The 17,618-nt window shown below is 40.7% G+C and overlaps 1 long non-coding RNA gene across 1 annotated transcript; it reads right to left on the bottom strand.

The window, feature by feature from the left end:
- Positions 1-7,227: 7,227 nt before the first annotated feature.
- Positions 7,228-9,821, bottom strand: LOC140035983 (uncharacterized). The gene is made up of 3 exons (XR_011839878.1): positions 9,562-9,821; positions 8,140-8,200; positions 7,228-7,416 (listed from the first exon to the last, which is right to left on the bottom strand). It is a non-coding gene; the product is annotated as an uncharacterized lncRNA (long non-coding RNA).
- Between the last annotated feature and the right edge of the window lie 7,797 nt (positions 9,822-17,618).

Raw genomic sequence — 17,618 nt, 5'->3', positions numbered from 1 at the left:
TGGTGGGTATTTTTGCTGCCTTGCACTACACCGAAGAAAGGCAGGTGACTTTTGCTGTCTTTCAGCTAGAAAGGGCGGCCCGTTCCTGGTGGAACGTCATACGGCAGAAGTGGGAACGGGACGCCTCAGACCTGGGTGAACTTCACGCGAGAGTTCAACGCGAAATTTTTCCCTCTTTTAGTCCAGGAACGAAAGGAAGATGAGTTTATCCGACTTCGCCAAGGGGCCCAGTCTGTAGCGGAGTATGAGAGTCAGTTCACTCGCCTATCCAAATTTGCTCCTGAACTGATCATGACCGAGCAGTGGCGAATAAGGCGTTTTATCCAGGCTCTGAACGTAGAAATTCAGAAGGATCTCGCGGTGGCCCAGATTAACGCTTTTAATGAGGCCGTCGAGAAGGCGCAACAAGTGGAAAGCGCTAGGCTCCAAGTAACGAACCTCCAGGCAAAGAAGCGAGGCTTTCCTTAGAGCAGTTCAGGACAGGGGGAGAAGAGTGCTCCTCCTAAGTACGGACGGGGTTCTGGAGGTGGACGGCAGATGGGAGTAGGTAGAGGGACTCCGTCTAGGGGTGGCCAAACTGGACGAGGCCAAAGAGGAAATTTTCAGGGATGCTCAGTTTCAGCACCTTGCGGTCCCTGTGGGCATTGTGGGAAGCCAAACCACACGAAAAACAATTACTGGAGGAAGGAAGGGAAATGTTTACATTGCAGGAGTGCAGACCACCAATTGGCCACTTGCCCGGTCCTAAAACAAGATGGAAGGGGAAGCCTACAACCGCCGAGGACCAATTCTAGACCAGCGAAGGGAGAAGAGACTAATCCTAAGGTACCAGCTCGAGTGTACTCGTTAGAGCCTCAACAAGTCCCAGATTCCTCTGAGGTCATAGAAGGTACGATCCCTATCTTCCACCGCTTTGCAAAGGTTTTAGTAGGTCCCGGTGCCACCCATTCCTTTGTTAACCCTAATTTCATGTGTGGCATTGATATAAAACCTGCTAGTTTACCATACGACCTAGAAGTTAGTACACCTACGGGGAATCAACGTTTGGTTACTAGTATGGTTTATAAGGATTGTGAAGTGTGGGTGGAAGAGAAGAGATTGTTAGGAGATTTGATAAACCTGTCCATTAAGGGGTATGATGTGATCTTGGGTATGGACTGGCTAGTCAAGTATAATGCTCAACTAGATTGTAAAAAGAAAGTGGTAGAATTCTACATTCCTGGTGAGGCAACCTTAAGGTTGGACATAAGGGGTAGGTTAGCCTCAGCTGCTTTGATTTCGGGCATTCGGGCTAGAAAACTGCTAAGTAGAGGGGCGCAAGGATTTTTAGTCTTTCTAATCAATACCCCCACGGATAAATTGAAGGTAGAGGATGTGCACATAGTACGGGAATTTCCGGATGTATTCCCTAATGAGTTAGTAGCCCTACCTCCGGAAAGAGAGATAGAATTCAAGATCGACCTGTTACCGGAAATCTCGCCTATCTCAAAAACCCCGTATCGAATGGCCCCTGCGGAGCTGAAGGAGCTGAAATTGCAATTACAAGACCTTTTGGAGCAGGGGTTCATTCAAGAGACTGGGTCTCCTTAAAGAGCTCCTATGTTGTTTGTAAAGAAAAAGGATGGAAGTTTGAGGATGTGTATCGACTATCGGGGCCTGAACAATATCACGGATAAAAATAAGTATCCACTGCCCCACATTGATGAGTTGTTCGACCAGTTGCAAGGAGCAGTGGTCTTCTCGAAACTAGACTTCCGCTAAGGGTATTACCAGTTGCTAATCAGGAAGGAGGATATTCCGAAAACCGCTTTCAACTCGAGATATGGGCATTACGAGTTCGCAGTTATGCCCTTTGGATTAACCAATGCTCCTGCCGCCTTCATGGATCTAATGCATAGGATTTTTAAGCCCTGCTTGGACCGATTTGTCGTTGTTTTCATTGACGACATCCTGGTTTATTCCAAGTCTCGCGATGAGCATGAGCAGCACCTAAGAATTGTTTTGCAAACCCTAAGAGAGCATCAGTTATATGCCAAGTTCAATAAGTGCGAGTTTTGGTCGGAGAAAATCTCTTTCCTAGGGCACGTAATTTTCCAAGAAGGCATCTCCGTTGACCCGGCGAAAGTAGAGGCCGTGACCAATTGGAAGAGACCAGAAAACCCCACAGAAATCCGCAGTTTTCTAGGGCTGGTTGGGTATTACCGACATTTCATTAAAGACTTCTCCAAATTAGCAGGTCCTTTAACCGATTTAACCAAGAAGCATGGTTAGTTTGTGTGGGACACCAAATGCGAAATGAGTTTTCAGGAGTTAAAGAAAAGGTTAACCATGGCGCCAATTCTAGCTTTGCCTAACAGAGTAGACGGGTTTACCGTCTATACCGACGCGTCGCGGGAAGGTCTGTGGTGTGTGCTGATGCAGAACCGGAATGTGATATCTTTTGCCTCTAGAAAGTTGAAACTCCACGAGCAGAACTACCCAACCCACGATCTTGAGTTAGCCGAGGTTGTTTTCGCTCTGAAGAAGTGGAGACACTACCTTTACGGGGTGACCTTCGAGGTTTACTCAGACCACAAGAGCCTTAGGTATCTCTTTTCACAAAAGGAATTGAATATGAGGCAGCGACGGTGGATGAAATTTCTGAAGGATTACGACAGCACTATCAACTACCATCCGGGGAAGGCGAACGTGGTAGCCGATGCTTTAAGTCGCAAGGCTCATGTAGCAGGGTTGATGATCAAAGAGTGGGATTTGTTAGAATCCGTTTGCGAGTGGAAACCCTGCCTTGGGAGTCATAAGGTGATTTTTGGTAATATTACGGTAACATCCACCCTACTGGAACGCATTAAAGAAGCACAAAAGGAGGATTTGATGGTGCGGAAGTGGGGAGAGAAGGTGAAAAAAGGGGAATTGACCGATTTCAACTTCAGTCCCGAGGGTATGCTAAAATACTGAAACCGAGTAGTGGTGCCTAAAGATGAAGCGTTAAAAACGGAGATTTTAGAGGCAGTTCATCGGTCCAAGTATACGATCTATCCGAGTAGTAGCAAGATGTACCAAGACCTAAAAGGAGCCTATTGGTGGCACAATATGAAGAAGGAAATCGCTCTGTATGTGCAAAAATGTCTCGTTTGCCAACAGGTTAAAGTGAAGCATAAAAAACCATTGGACTTGTTACAACCCTTTGAGATACCCGAGTGGAAGTGAGAAAACATCACAATTGATTTCGTTTCGGGTTTGCCGCGAATGCAACGAGGACACGATGCCGTTTGGGTGATCGTTGATCGATTAACCAAGTCGGCCCATTTCTTGCCGGTAAACATGAAGTATTCCATCGACAAGTTGGCTCAGATGTACATGGACGAGATCGTGATGCCACACGGCGTTCCTGTCAGCATTGTCTCTGATAGAGATCCCCGTTTCATATCTAGGTTTTGGCAGAAATTCCAAGAAACTCTGGGGACTAAACTCAACTGAGCACGACCTATCACCATCAGACGGATGGACAATCGAAGCAAACAATCCAAACTTTCGAGGACATGTTACGGACCTGCATTCTGGATTTTGGAGGTAATTGGGGTCAACACATGACCTTAGTAGAGTTTGCATACAATAACAGCTACCATTCGTCAATTCAAATGGCTCCATACGAGGCACTATATGGACAAAAATGTCGGTCACTGATCTACTGGGACGAAGTTGGCGAGAGAAAGGTGCTAGATCCAGCAACTATTCCATGGATGAAGGAGACACGAGAAAAGGTCAAGTTGATACAACAACGACTCCAAACCGCTCAAAGTCGACAAAAAAGCTATGCAGACAATCGAAGAAAAAATTTGGAGTTCGAAATTGGGGACCATGTGTTTCTTAAAGTCACACAATTACGGAGCATCACAGCAAGTAGAGGAAAGAATCTCCAACCGAGGTTCGTTGGATCTTACAAGATTCTCCAAAAGGTTGGTAAGGTAGCGTATCGCCTGGAACTACCGTCCAGTCTCTCTCGAATTCACGACATCTTCCACGTCTCGATGTTTAAGAAGTACTATCCCGACCCATCCCATATCTTACAGCCAGAGGAAATCGACATAGATGAATCGCTCGCTTATGAAGAGAAACCTGTCCAATTGCTTGACCGGAAAGTTAAAGAGCTGAGAAACAAGCAGATTCCGTTGGTTAAGATACTGTGGAGAAACCATGGGGTAGAGGAAGCTACCTGGGAGGTGGAAGAAGAGATGCAAAAGAAATATCCTGTACTTTTCGTGGGTTAAGGTGAGAAATTTCGAGGGCGAAATTCTTTTAAGGGGGAGAGGGTGTGAGACTCCGTAAATTTTCTCATTTTCTAGGTTTTATTCTATTTAATGGCATGGTTTTCTGTATTTTCTTTATTAGGAAAATTTTTCTAGATAATTTTTATGAGTAAATATAGTTTTAAAATGATTTTTCTAGTATCGGGTAGTTTTTGAGAAATTAAGCACGTATACCGGACGTGGGACCCGCTAGTGCGGAAAGTTCCGTAAAATTCGGCCAGTTAGGTTAAGTTTTGGATACCGAGTTTATTTTATCAGGTGTTAAGAGATAATTAGAGGTTCCCAAATAGATTGGTGTGAGAGGGACAAAAGGATAGCCATGCATTAATTGGAGTGACAAGTGTCACTTGGAGACTTAATCTTGCTTTGACCACTATTCATCACTTTACTAATTTACCAAAAATTGACCAAGAAATCTTCATTTTTCTTCACTCCTTGGCCGGCCCGCTTAAGCAAGAAAAGAAAGAAATGCTCTCAAATTTCTTGCTCCAACCTTGCTCAATCTAACAAACCAACCGATTAATCTTGAATTTTCTTCATAAAATTTCTTAATTTAGTGATGTGAGGTAATTAGTGAAGCGGTTTGGAAGACTAAGGTGCTAAATTGTCTCCTTTGTTTAGTTGATAAGGTGAGTAGCTAAGAAAAACCTCTATTTTCTATCTAATGATATTTAATTAGTGGCTTGTGGTAGTCTAAGAGGTGATTTTGTGGGCTATTTCATGATTTTGGTTGAAATCGGTGAATTTTTCTATTTATTCATGATTTTTTTATTTTTATATGTTTAATATTGTGTGGCCATGGATGATGGTTGGGAATGGTTTAGAATGAAGCTATAGTGCGTAAATTGTGGCTATTTGCGGAAAATTTCCGCTTTGAAAGGAAATTTCGGAATTAGGGTTTCAATTAACCCCATTCTGCCCGGTACTGTTTCCCCTAGTTAGAGGCCGAATTAGCCTTGGGTTAAAACATGAAAGTTATAGAGAATGATATTTTATAGTATCCTAGAACATTTCAGCCCAATCGGAGCAACGTAGCCTGTGAAAAGATCGAAATACCCCTGCTGCCCTGTTTCTGTCCGAAACTGATAATCCGCTTCTGTAATTGTCTAGTTTGACCGGGAATACTATTGATTTGGTTGTTGATGTCTTCTTAAGAAATATAGCCTGGTATCTAAGCTTTCGGATGGCTTTGGAGTCACTTGAATTGGACTTTGGTAGCCTGAATTATGGTTATTTAACTAGAATGCAGTTCGCTAACCTATTTATTCGGTTCTGGTTTGGTACATTGAAATTTTGACCTAGTTGCACTACAAACTAGACTGAGTGGCCTTCTTCAACATTGTAGCCCTTTCTTTTAGCTTCGAAACAGTGTATATTGTACATCTATCCGATAATCGTAGTGCTGGTTGTGTCCAATACGCTAAACGATGTCAAAACTATTTTTGGGTTTTAGGGCTTAACTTTCATTTCCGGACTTTTCCTGGCTTACTTTAGTACTTATACGTTCTAATGGAGCATTATTTTTGGTAGTATGTGGAATTAGTTTATGACTTGTAATCGAGTCGTATTGTGCTTGTTTGAATATTTTAGGGCGTGACGGTGATTCAAGACGCTCTTTGGACGGAAGTTTATGAAATTTCATTTACTTGCTTGGTGAGTGTACTACTCACTTGCTTGTTACTATGTGGCTTTGTTACATTTGAACTTGATGCCTTGCATGCTTATTTGCACCGTTGAAACTGATTAAAGTGAGGATGTACTTGATCGCTCTCACCCTTTTGTATTATATATGACTGTTTACTGTGGTACTTGAATAGTACATGAAATACTGGGTTTGGTGTCGTTTGGACGAGTATCCAACGGCCATTACTGTTACTACTGAGCTCAACCCCATTGATAGTCGATTGAATCGAGCCAGCGAGGGTTTGGTCATGAAAATTGACGAGCCATGGGGACTGTTATATGGAATCTTGTAGTATGAGACTCTCGATTCCGGTACACTCGAGTATTACCAAATTTAAACTGTTTGAAATTCGGGTCCGGTAGGGGTATGTTGGGTGGAAGGAATGGCAGTAAAGTGGAGTCTATCTTTGGTTACACTTTGTACATTGACGGAGGGTCAATGAGATACGATCAAGTATGGCGAGCGAGGAAAGGGGCTCTTGAGAGCCGTTCGTATCCTTTTACCATTGTTATCGATATATGACTTTATTTAGCTTTCTTCTTGAATGATTTGGGATTGATCGACTTCATGCATAATTGAACTTCCTTGCTTGAGTGAAAGTATATCTCTGGGCATAAGCTCACTCCATTAAATTTTGTTTTCCTTACAGGGAACCACTTTTGGGGACTAGGATGTTTTGAAGCATGAGTTGAGTCAGTTTTAATATATTTTGTAAAGCTCCTCGATAGTTGGGAAAAAAATCCTAAATGTATTTTGGTCTAATTATCTTCCTTTTATTTTGTAAATTACAAACGTATGTGTATAACACTGTTTAACCCTGTTTATGTGTCCTATTTGGTTTGAAAATGTTTTTCCGAGTTATATGACATGGCAACCACTATTCACCGACGGTTTGATTTGCGTTTGGATATTTTGCGATTTCGACATGTTTGAGCGCGCTTTTATTTTCCTGGAACGTTTTAGATCATGTTTGCCTGCACCGTTAATCCTGGCGAGAGCTGGGCAGGCAGTCCGCTAACCTCTTTGGTTCACCTTAGGGGAAGGTAGGGCTGTCAGAAAAAGCGAGAGGATGAGTTCATACGCCTACGTCAAGGACTATGAGTGTGGTGGCTGTGACGACCCCACCTCCCCCTGAGGCGTACCAAAGGGTTTGGCGGACCGCCTGCCCAACTCTCGCCAGGACTCACTCACTCAAATCACGTACACACATCCATGGACCATAAATAACATCCACAATTCAAGCTTATAATTTACATTGATAGAGATCAGGGTACAAAATCTCGATATACTTAAACTAGTTCAAAACATATACAATCCAAATACAAAATGTTCCATTCGAGGAATAGCGCGAGTACAAGTCAAAAGTTAAAAGTCAAACAACTAGACTACGCTAGTCTTTACATATCTCACGCCTCGCTCGTACCCCTGTAAGGAAAACAAATAACGTGGTATGAGCTAAAAGCCCAGTGAGGTTCCAAATAGCAAATTGACCATTATTTATAAGTACAAGTTTTCGATATAGCAAAGTAAGGAGCATGAAGAGTTCATAAATGTGAGCAATAACACGTCAAGTAGAAATCTCAAAATGAGCGAGTGTAAAAGTTTTTCAAAATCAACAATAATCCAATAAGCAATAATCAATCCAAAGCATAAGGATACGGATGGCCCTCAGGAGCCAACTTCCATTCATCATCAGGAGCTTGATCACGTAGTAGTTGACACTCCGTCAACTTTCAAGTAAAGGAACCAATCCAGTAGAGCACCACTTACACGACTCTCCGTCCACCATTCACACCCCCTACTGGGCCCAAAATCCTCAATAAACATGGGTGGTAATACTCGAGTATACCGATTAGCCGAGAAGGTATCACTCCACTCGACAAAATAAGAGACCCAGGGTTCGTTACCCAATCGACCAAGCCCTTGCCGGCTCGACTAGAGTAACTCGCCACAGGGTTTCTGGAATTCCAGGAAGTGCGCACATCAAGTATATCAAGTCAATTGCAATCAATAAACAAGTATATCACGTAAGGGCAAGTGCGATAAAGTACACTCTTGCCCTGTCAATTCACGTATATAACAAGTACTCATATTGGTCACGTATCCAGTTCAAGTATCTAGTGCAATTCAGTATTTGAAAGCACTCACCACAAGATATAGTGCCTTTACTGGTCACTTTCAGGTTATACTCCGAGTTCGGAGTCCAAATCTGCGATAAAACTCAATTTGAGAACTTTGAAACATGACTAGAGTTCGAAACTTAGACGTTTCGTTCAATAAGAATCAAGAAATTGAAATTCACTTGGACAGTAGTCGTGAAACACTTGCTCGCCTTTTTAAACAGTAAAACTTTGTAATATTTATACTTGAAATTGTCTTGCGAGTTGAAAGTACAAGGAAAACATACTTCGAGCAATCATTATTTCATTTCTCAAGGGTACAAGTTCGTCCAAGTCCTAACGTATAACACTCAAGAAACATGGTGGCCAAGGTTCTCGCTAGTTCAAGTAATAAGTACTTAACCTTCACTCAAGTCGCTAATATAGTTTTCTAGTCCTCGAGTAAAAATTCGGGCAGCATGCCCTTTGTGTTTACCTAATTTTCCAGCCTTTTAGGCTTCATTGTTTTTCTCAAACACAACCCAACATTATACATATCAGCAATTCATGTCAAGAGCCGTTCCATAGGCTCACAATATCATAATAACAAGAATCGTATTAAGTACAAGTGCAGAAATTCAATTTAGTTCAAAACAGATTTGACGTACAAATGCGGAAATAACATATCCGAGGTTACGCTTATCGTATTAAAACGAAACCTACGCCGTTTCGAAGCTAAGACACAGAGCTACAACATTCATGAAGGTCACTTAGTCCAGTTCCTAACGTAACTAAGTCAAATTCTCGAATTACTAAACCAGAAACCAATTCGTCGGCTGTTTAAACGCAGAACACTGTAATGGTCATAACTCAGTGTACAAAAGTCCAATTCAGGTGTTCTTTGAGGCATTTTAAAGCTACTTCAGAACACTACAACTTTCATGTTTTGTCCCAGAGGTAAATCAGTAGGACTCCCAGTCAAAAAACGTGATAAACTGGACTTAACTGATGAAACGGACTGCTGGGAAATATTTAAAATAGTAAGGGTATTTTGGACTTTTCACATCCTACATTGCTCTGATTGAGCTGAACTTTTGTAGGCACCTATAAAATGTCATTCTATACAACTTTTCTTCTTTGACCTAAGGCCAAATCAGCCTCTAACACACAGATACAAATTCAGACAGAATGTAAGCAAGAATTTCCAGAAATCTGAAATCTTTAGTTTTTAGTGGAACTTTCCTAAATTTCTTGGTCTAATCACTACCACAACACCTTATGAAACCTCAATTGCAACATATAAGTATCTTACAACAATTTGGACAGAATTTCCATAAGCCCTAGTTCATCAAATAAATTGGGGAAAAACCTCTAAAACATGCTAATCATCCATGATTCCACCACTATAATCAACTACTAAACTTAATTTAACAAAATTGAAAGCAAAACTTAGAGAGATAAGCTCTCTTACCTTGAATAGAGGACACAAAGAGTAGCCCAAGCTTTCTCTTTCCAAAATTTCACCACAAATCACTAACTAAACACTCAAAGGTGAGTTTAATCGGTTTATTTCCTTAGTTTTCTCACTTTGTAGCTAGAAATCAAGAAGAAATGAAGAAGTTTTTCTCTTGGTCTTTCCCTCTCTCTCTTATTTCGGTTATGGAGCAGAAAAATGAAGGAAATGGAGCTTAACTTGTCTTATAAGGAAGTAAGAAGATTAAGGCTAATTGTGTCCACAATTTTTGGCCAACACTTGGACTAATCTTGTCCACAAATTTTTCTCTTTCTTCCCTTACATTTCTAGCCTTATAATTTCGGTCAAACCAGCTGCAAATTAGGAAGATATTTTGTGCAAAAGTCAATAAGCTTGTTTGGTAAGAAAAATGGTGGTCAAGCGGTGCGTTCAATCGGTAGTGCACGGGACCCGCCGGTTCGCGCCGTTTTTCTTAAAAACTCACGTACTAGGTTTTTTTTTTTCTTCCCATTCACTATCCTTATATCATTGCTACTACTCACACATTATTTTTCACTTAAAAGTCACTTTTAATCCCCAAATTGATCCCTGGCCAGTACCGAAAATTTATCCGGCGGAAATCGTGAAAACCCTAATTTTGCTCAAATCTTGAAACCGAAGTGTAAAACCCTATTTTCCAGGTTCATCTGCATTTATTGTTGAACAATTGGGTAGTAGGGCTTTAATAAATAATAATTTTCAAATAAAAGGAAATTTTTAAGAAAACGTGAGGAATTTTCCAATTCCAATGATTAAATTTAGGGTTTCAATCAAAATGTGAGAGATTTAAGAGAACCGGTTAGTCACAAGTAAACTAGGGTTTTTGACTAAAATATTAGGGTTTCTAGTCTTTTAAAACAAAATAAGGTTTTAAATCAAACCCGAAGAAATATATTTTAATATTTTCTTCACAAACAACCTCCTAATATTCGGGATGTTACAGTGGCGTACGAGACACAGTTTACCAAACTCTCTCGTTTTGCTTCAGAATTAATACTGACAGACGAAAGGAGAATTCATCAGTTTGTTCAGGGTTTGAATGTGGAGATTCAGGAAGCACTGGCAGCTGCTCAATTGGAGACTTATAGTCAAGCGATTGAAAGTACTAAGAGTCAATTAAAGGCCTTTCATGATAAGAAAAGAAGGCACCCAGATACAAGTAGTTATATTGTGCGACAGAGCTCGGGGAGCGAGCCACCACCTAAGAAGGGTCGAGGAATAGGTGGACCACGATCCACTGGGATGCCAAATCAAGGAAATGTTGAGAAAAATCAGGTAGGGAGAGAGACCCAAAAGGGTACCTCACGAGGAGGTCCGACATCAGGACCTAGAATGGCATGCGGATTTTATGGGGCTGCTAATCGCATAGAAGATAATTGTTGGAAGAAAGGACAAGTACGGAAATGCTACCGATGTGGTAGTGCTGAGCATCTGATTACTCAGTGCCCTCACCTGCCTAAAGAAGGAAATTTGCCAAGGGCAGAAGGGAACACGTCTAAGCCGACCAATGCAATGGGTAATCGACCGAAAGTGTCGGCAAGGACCTATGCAATAGGAAGCCAAGAGGTGACAGATCCATTGGCAATCACCGAAGGTACCTTCCCTATTTTCCATCGTATTGAGGTTTCCTTCTACTCGTTTTACAAGATATTTGAAGACCATTGAGACTGTGAGATAAGGATTATATGGTTGGATCTTGGATTGCGATACATAGAGTGACCAATTCTTGAGATAATCTTTACCACTACCGATGAACTCGTTAATGAGGTATTTGAATATTCCAACCCTTAGCCCGTTGATTGCAATTTCGAGGACGAAATTCTTTGAAGGAGGGGAGATTGTGATACCCCAACTTTTAGGATCATCTTTTGTTTAGTCTCAAAGAGGATATTATGGTTTCTTTAGTTTATTTTTATTTTAAAACATTATTTTGTCTCAAAGAAGATACTAAATTTATTTCTTTGGGTTTGATTTAAAACCTTGTTTTGTTTTAAAAGATTAAAAATCCTAAAAGTCTAATCAAAACCCTAGTTTCACTTGTGACTGACCGTTTTCTCAAATTTCTCATATTTCAATCGAAACCCTAAATTTAATTTAAGAAATTGTAAAACCTCACGTTTTCTTAAAAATGCTCTTTTATTTGGAAATTATTCATTTATTATGACCCTACTACCCAATCACCCTACAATAAGTGTAAATGAATATAGAAGTAAGGGTTTTCGTTGTCAACAACAGCTTCCATTCGTCGATTCAAATGGCTCCGTACGAAGCCCTCTACGGACGCAAGTGCCGGTCGCCGATTTACTGGGATGAAGTTGGCGAAAAGAAAGCACTAGACCCAGCAACTATTCCATGGATAGAAAAGGCTCAAGAGAAGGTCAAGTTGATACGGCAACGAATCCAAACAGCTCAAAGTCGACAAAAGAGCTACGCAGATAATCGAAGAAAAGACTTGGAGTTTAAAGTTGGAGATCATGTATTTCTCAAGATCACACCCTTACGAAGTATCACAGCGGGCAAAGGAAAGAAACTTCAACCGCGGTACGTCGGACCCTACAAGATTCTTCAGAGGGTAGGAGCAGTCGCGTATCGATTGGAACTGTCATCCAGTCTCTCTCGAATCCACGATGTGTTCCACGTTTCGATGCTAAAGAAGTATCATCCCGACCCATCCCATGTCTTACAACCGGAGGAGATTGAAGTAGACGAATCGCTTGCCTATGAAGAGAAACCGGTCCAAGTGCTCGATCGGAAAGTCAAAGAGCTCAGAAAGAAGCGGATTTCGCTAGTAAAGGTGCTATGGAGAAACCATGGGGTAGAGGAAGTTACTTGGGAAGTGGAAGAAGAAATACGAAAAAAGTATCCAAACCTTTTCGGGAATTAAGGTGAGAAATTTCGAGGACGAAATTCTTTTAAGGGGGAGAGAGTGTGAGAACGCGTAAATCCCTAATAATTTTCTTAGGGTTTTTCCCATTTAAAGGCATAATTTTTGCATTTTCTGGCTTAGAAAAATTCTCCTGGTAAATTTTATGAGTAATTATAGTTTTTAAATAATTTTTCTAGTATTGGAGAGTTTTTGAAAAATTAAGAGTATATAATGGACGTGGGACCCACTAGTGCGAAAAGTTCGGAAAAATTCAGCCAATTAGGTTAAATTCCGGATACTGTGTGAAATTTATCGGGTGTTAAGAGATAAGTAGAGGTTGAGATGTGATTGATATGAGAGGGAATAAAAGGATAGAGTTGCATTTATGAAGGTGACAAGTGTCACCTTGTGAGTGGTGGCACTTGTAGACAACTATTCATGGCTTTTGACCTTTTGACTACTTGGTTAAATATCTCACAAATTAACCAAAATTCACTCTTTTCTTACCTCCTTGTGTCCGGCCCTCTCTCTAGCAAAGAAGGAAGAAAACTCTTCAAGTTTTAGCCACCATCTAGTGCAAATCATCCAAATCAAGTGCTTAAACTAGTTTCTACTCCATAAAATCCCTCCCTTTGGTGCTAGTAAGTGTTTTTGTGGAAGTGTTCAAGGAAGCCAAGGTGTTCTACAACCCCTTTTCTCTTGTTTACTAGGTAAGTGGTGCTTGAACTTCCTCCTACACCTAATGATGCTTAATTTGTGCCTAGTGGTGGCTAAAGTGCTGAAATTTGTGGTTTGTTTCTTGGTTTGAGATGAATTGGTGAAGTTTTTATTTTATTGATGAATTTTCTGGTTTAATGTGATCATGATGTTGTGGTTATTTATGATGGTTGGTAATGAGGGGTAATGACTCTAGTAGGTGTAAATGATTGGTAATTGCAACCAATTTTGGGTTTGGAAGGAATTTGAGGAAGTTAGGGTTTCATAACCCCCTTTTCTGTCCGGTTTTGTATCATATAGTTAGAGGCCTAATTGGCCTTTGTTTAAAACATGAAAGTTGTAGGTATTGATGCGTTTGAGGTGCCTGTAAAAGTTCAGGTCATTTGGAGTAGTGTAGAGTGAGATATGTCAATTTTACTGTTGCTGTTCTGGGTTGATCAGAATGTGCGAACTGCGCTTGTAATCGTCTATTTTGACTGGAATTGCTTTGGATTTGGATGTTGGTGTCTTCTGATGAAATGTAGCTGGATGTCTTGGCTACCGTATGCCTTTGGAATCAATGCATTTGGACCTGTATAGACTGAGTTGGACTAATTATAGCATAGTGTGATTTGTAAACCTGCAATTACGGTTCTGGTTTGGTATTCTGCATTTTTGACCTAGTTGTGCTAGGATTTGGACTGAGTGGCCTTCTACATTGTTGTAGCCCTGTATTTTAGCTTTGAGATGGTGGGTCTTACACCCTCATCCGATAAGCGTAGCGCATTTTGTGTCATTACCGCATAAGGAGGCCAAAACTGTTTTGTTGTTAGGGCTAATATAGTTACATTTCCTGATTTTCTGGTTTGCTATCATGCTTTTATATGCATATGAAACCCTATTGGGGTTGTGATTGGCATGACTTTATGACTCGTTATCGAGTCTCATGATATTTGTTTACGTGTTCTAGGGCGTGACGTTAGTGCACGACGTACTTTGGACGGTGGTGCATGAAACCTCACCTACGTGAGTGGTGAGTATACTACTCACTTGGATGTTTATAATGTGGCTTTGCTATATGTGATTGTGATGCCTTGAAGGCTTGTTTGGCTATTGGAAATGGTTAGGGTGAGGGTGTACTTGACCGCCCTCATTTCTTTTGTTCCTGTGAATGACTGTTTACCGTTTCACTGTATACTGTACTTGCTATATGAGTTATTGGATTCCATTCATGGGATATTGTTTGGGTGTCGGTTGGACGAGTATCCAACGGCCCTACTGTATTATTGAGCTCGACCCCGTTGGTAGTCACTTGAATCGAGCCAGCGAGGGCTTGATCGTGAAAATTGACTAGCCACGGGGACTGAAATGGGAATCTGGTGGTAATGAGACCCTTGGTTCCGGTGTACTCGAGTATCACCTAAAGTTACTGCTTGGAGTGCGGGCCCGGTTGGGGTATGTTGGGTGGAAGGAATAGAAGTAAAGTGAGGTCTACGGTTTGGTACTTTTAACATTGACGGAGGGTCAATGAGGTTGGATCAAGAATATAAGCGAGGAAATGGGCTCTTGAGAGCCGTCCGTATCCTTTTACCGTTTTGTTTCATTCCTTAATTGTGTACTTTAATTGAAAGGACATGCTATATGCTCTTTGTTGCTTATGTGGTAGTAACTCACTGGGCTTAAGCTCATTCCGTTCCATTTGTTTTCCTTACAGGAAAATGATCACTTTTGGAAAGGTTGTACTAGCAAGTTGAGCTCATGTAAATGTATCTTTTGAATAGCTCTTTGAATGAAACCCTAATGTGTATTGGGTTCGTTTTCTTTTGATTGGCAAACCAAACATGTATATTCATGATGAATGGTTTTTGTGGCATGCCATTTGGTTGTAGATGTTGAATTTCAATGTATGTATATGTTGGATTAATGTATGGTTGAACTCCGGATTCTGACGTGTCCGGCATTGTTCATCGTCGGCGCGTTTTTCTTTTTTTTTTCTATTTTATTTTATTTTGTGATTTTGACTTGTTTGCGCGCGTGGGTATGTTCCGGAACGTATTAGATCGATGTACACTGACCCGTTAGTCCTGGCGAGAGCTGGGCAGGCAGTCCGCCAACCTCTTTGGTTCGCCTTAGGGGAATGTGGGGCTGTCACATATAACAAGTACAAATTCAACTCATCTATAATCAAAACACTAAACACCTTCCTGAGCGATCCCCGCGTCGGCCCCCTGCTAAGGAAAACAAATAGAATGGGGTAAGCTATATGCTTAGTGAGTAATCAGGGGGAAAAATATAAACTCACATAATTAAACAAGTAAATCAGGATAATTCACATCAATAACCGAAAAGTAACATCACAATGGTAGCATACGGGTGGCTCCAAAGCCAGTTCAATTCTCCGAACTTAAACGCGTGTTGACATTCCGTCAACCAAAGTACTCAGGGTCCGTAGACTTCACTTAAACTTCTCCGTTCACCTTATCAACCCCCGCTGGACAGTCAACAGCACACAGCAGCTCGAGCAAAACAAAATAATTTAGCTTTCGTCAAAGCTTTAACAAGAAACTAAATCCCAATTTTAGCATGGAACTATCTTCGACCAAGTCCCAGCTGGCTCAAATAGTTCGTCTAACCCTTGGAACCGGGCTGGAACCAAGCCCTGAGATATCCGATCTCTCAATAGATGGTATCTCTCGACAAAGTACTTACCCCAAACAGCACACAGAAAATGGGATTTAATTCAAGTCATGTAAACACCCCATCAGCACACAGCAAAAGGGTGATACTCAAGTCATGTAACCACCCTCCTCAGCACACAGCAAGAGAGTGATACTCAACATAAGACATGTATTCTCACATAGAAAATCAAAACAAATGATGGGCTTAGGTCGAGTGAGATAAAGTACACCCTCGCCTAAGTACCCATTTAACATATACAAGGTACCTCAACAATTCCATATCAATAAACAACCCAATTACTCACTTGATAAAGCTTGGCACGAAAAACGATACAAGTCACTGAGCTTAGACAGATTATATACACACATAAGTGAAATAGCTATACAATAGCAGTTTATAACTTAAACGATTAAGAATGGTTGAAAACGGTCAAAAATAATTAAAAAATGGTACAAAACGGGTTACACGATTTTGATCATAATTGGAGATGTGGTTATCGGATCAAAATGTATTAGATAGTGTCTCAAAGTTTAGACAAAAGGTTACAACTTTCATGAAGACACCTTGACCCAGTTTTTAGTGTATTCAAGTCACATTTGCAAAATACAGAACTAGAACTCCAAAGGCTAGGTTGATTCCTCTAGCAAAAATTTGGCGGCATGCCCCTTGTGTTTACCTATTTTCCAGCCATTTTTGGCTTCAATATTTTCCTCAAATCAGTCCCAAAATCACACATATGCAATGGTAACACAATAGCCCTTCAACTATGCTCAAAATACCCCAACTACAACGCAAGTACTAACATGGTAATCGGAAATCAAGTTCAAAGACAAATAAGCGAATGGCAGCTTTGATGTCTCTTAGCGTAACGAGCACAACTGAAGCTACATTTGTTGGATTGGGGTACAATTTATACCATTTCGAAACTAAGGCATAGAGCTACAACTTTGGTGAAGACCACCTAGTCTAATTTCCATTGTAATCCAGTCAAATTCCGTATTCACAGAACCAAATTCCAACTAATCGGTTAATTAACCGTAGTGCCTTCAAATAGCCATATCTCAAGCTACCAAAGTCCGTTTAAGGCGTTCTTGAAGGCAATGAAAAGCTAAGACAAATTACTAAAACTTTAATGTTTTGGAAAATGGCTAAATCAGCATAGGTCATAGTGAATAGACACGGTCAATTGGATGAACTGTCTAAAACGGATCACTGGATGCATCCTATGGCAGTGAGAGTATTTTGTTCTTTTCATAGGTTACATTGCTTTGATTTGGCTGAAATTTTTTAGGCAACCATAAAATGTAATTCTCTACAACTTTTATGTTTTGTGCTTAGCCTAGTTTGGCCTCTAACATGATGAAATAGAACCGACAGAACTGAAGCTAAGATTTCCAGAAATCTGAAATTTTACAGTTTCAAAGGAAACTTTCTTCATTTCTTGCTTCAATCACCACCACAACCCCTTATATAAGCTTAGATACAACATATACTATCCATACAGCAATTATAGGTAGAAACGCATCAAACCCTAACTCATGTAACTCAAGAACATACACTATATCCATCCAAATCATTGTAATAGGTATCATCCACCACAAATTTAAGGTGCTATGCTAAATTAAACAAGATTAAGAATAAGAAATGGGGAAATCAGCATTATTACCTTGTTAAAGTGACTACAAGAGCAGCCCTAGCTTTTCCTTCCAAAATTTCACCAACACACCACTAGCTAAACACTCAAGGAAGGTTTTAATCAGTTTAGTTTCGCTTG

Source organism: Coffea arabica, chromosome 2c, assembly GCF_036785885.1.
Source record: "Coffea arabica cultivar ET-39 chromosome 2c, Coffea Arabica ET-39 HiFi, whole genome shotgun sequence".
Classification (NCBI taxonomy): Eukaryota; Viridiplantae; Streptophyta; class Magnoliopsida; order Gentianales; family Rubiaceae; genus Coffea; species Coffea arabica.
Note: the sequence above shows the minus strand (reverse complement) of the source record. Positions and strands in the feature narration are given on the sequence as shown.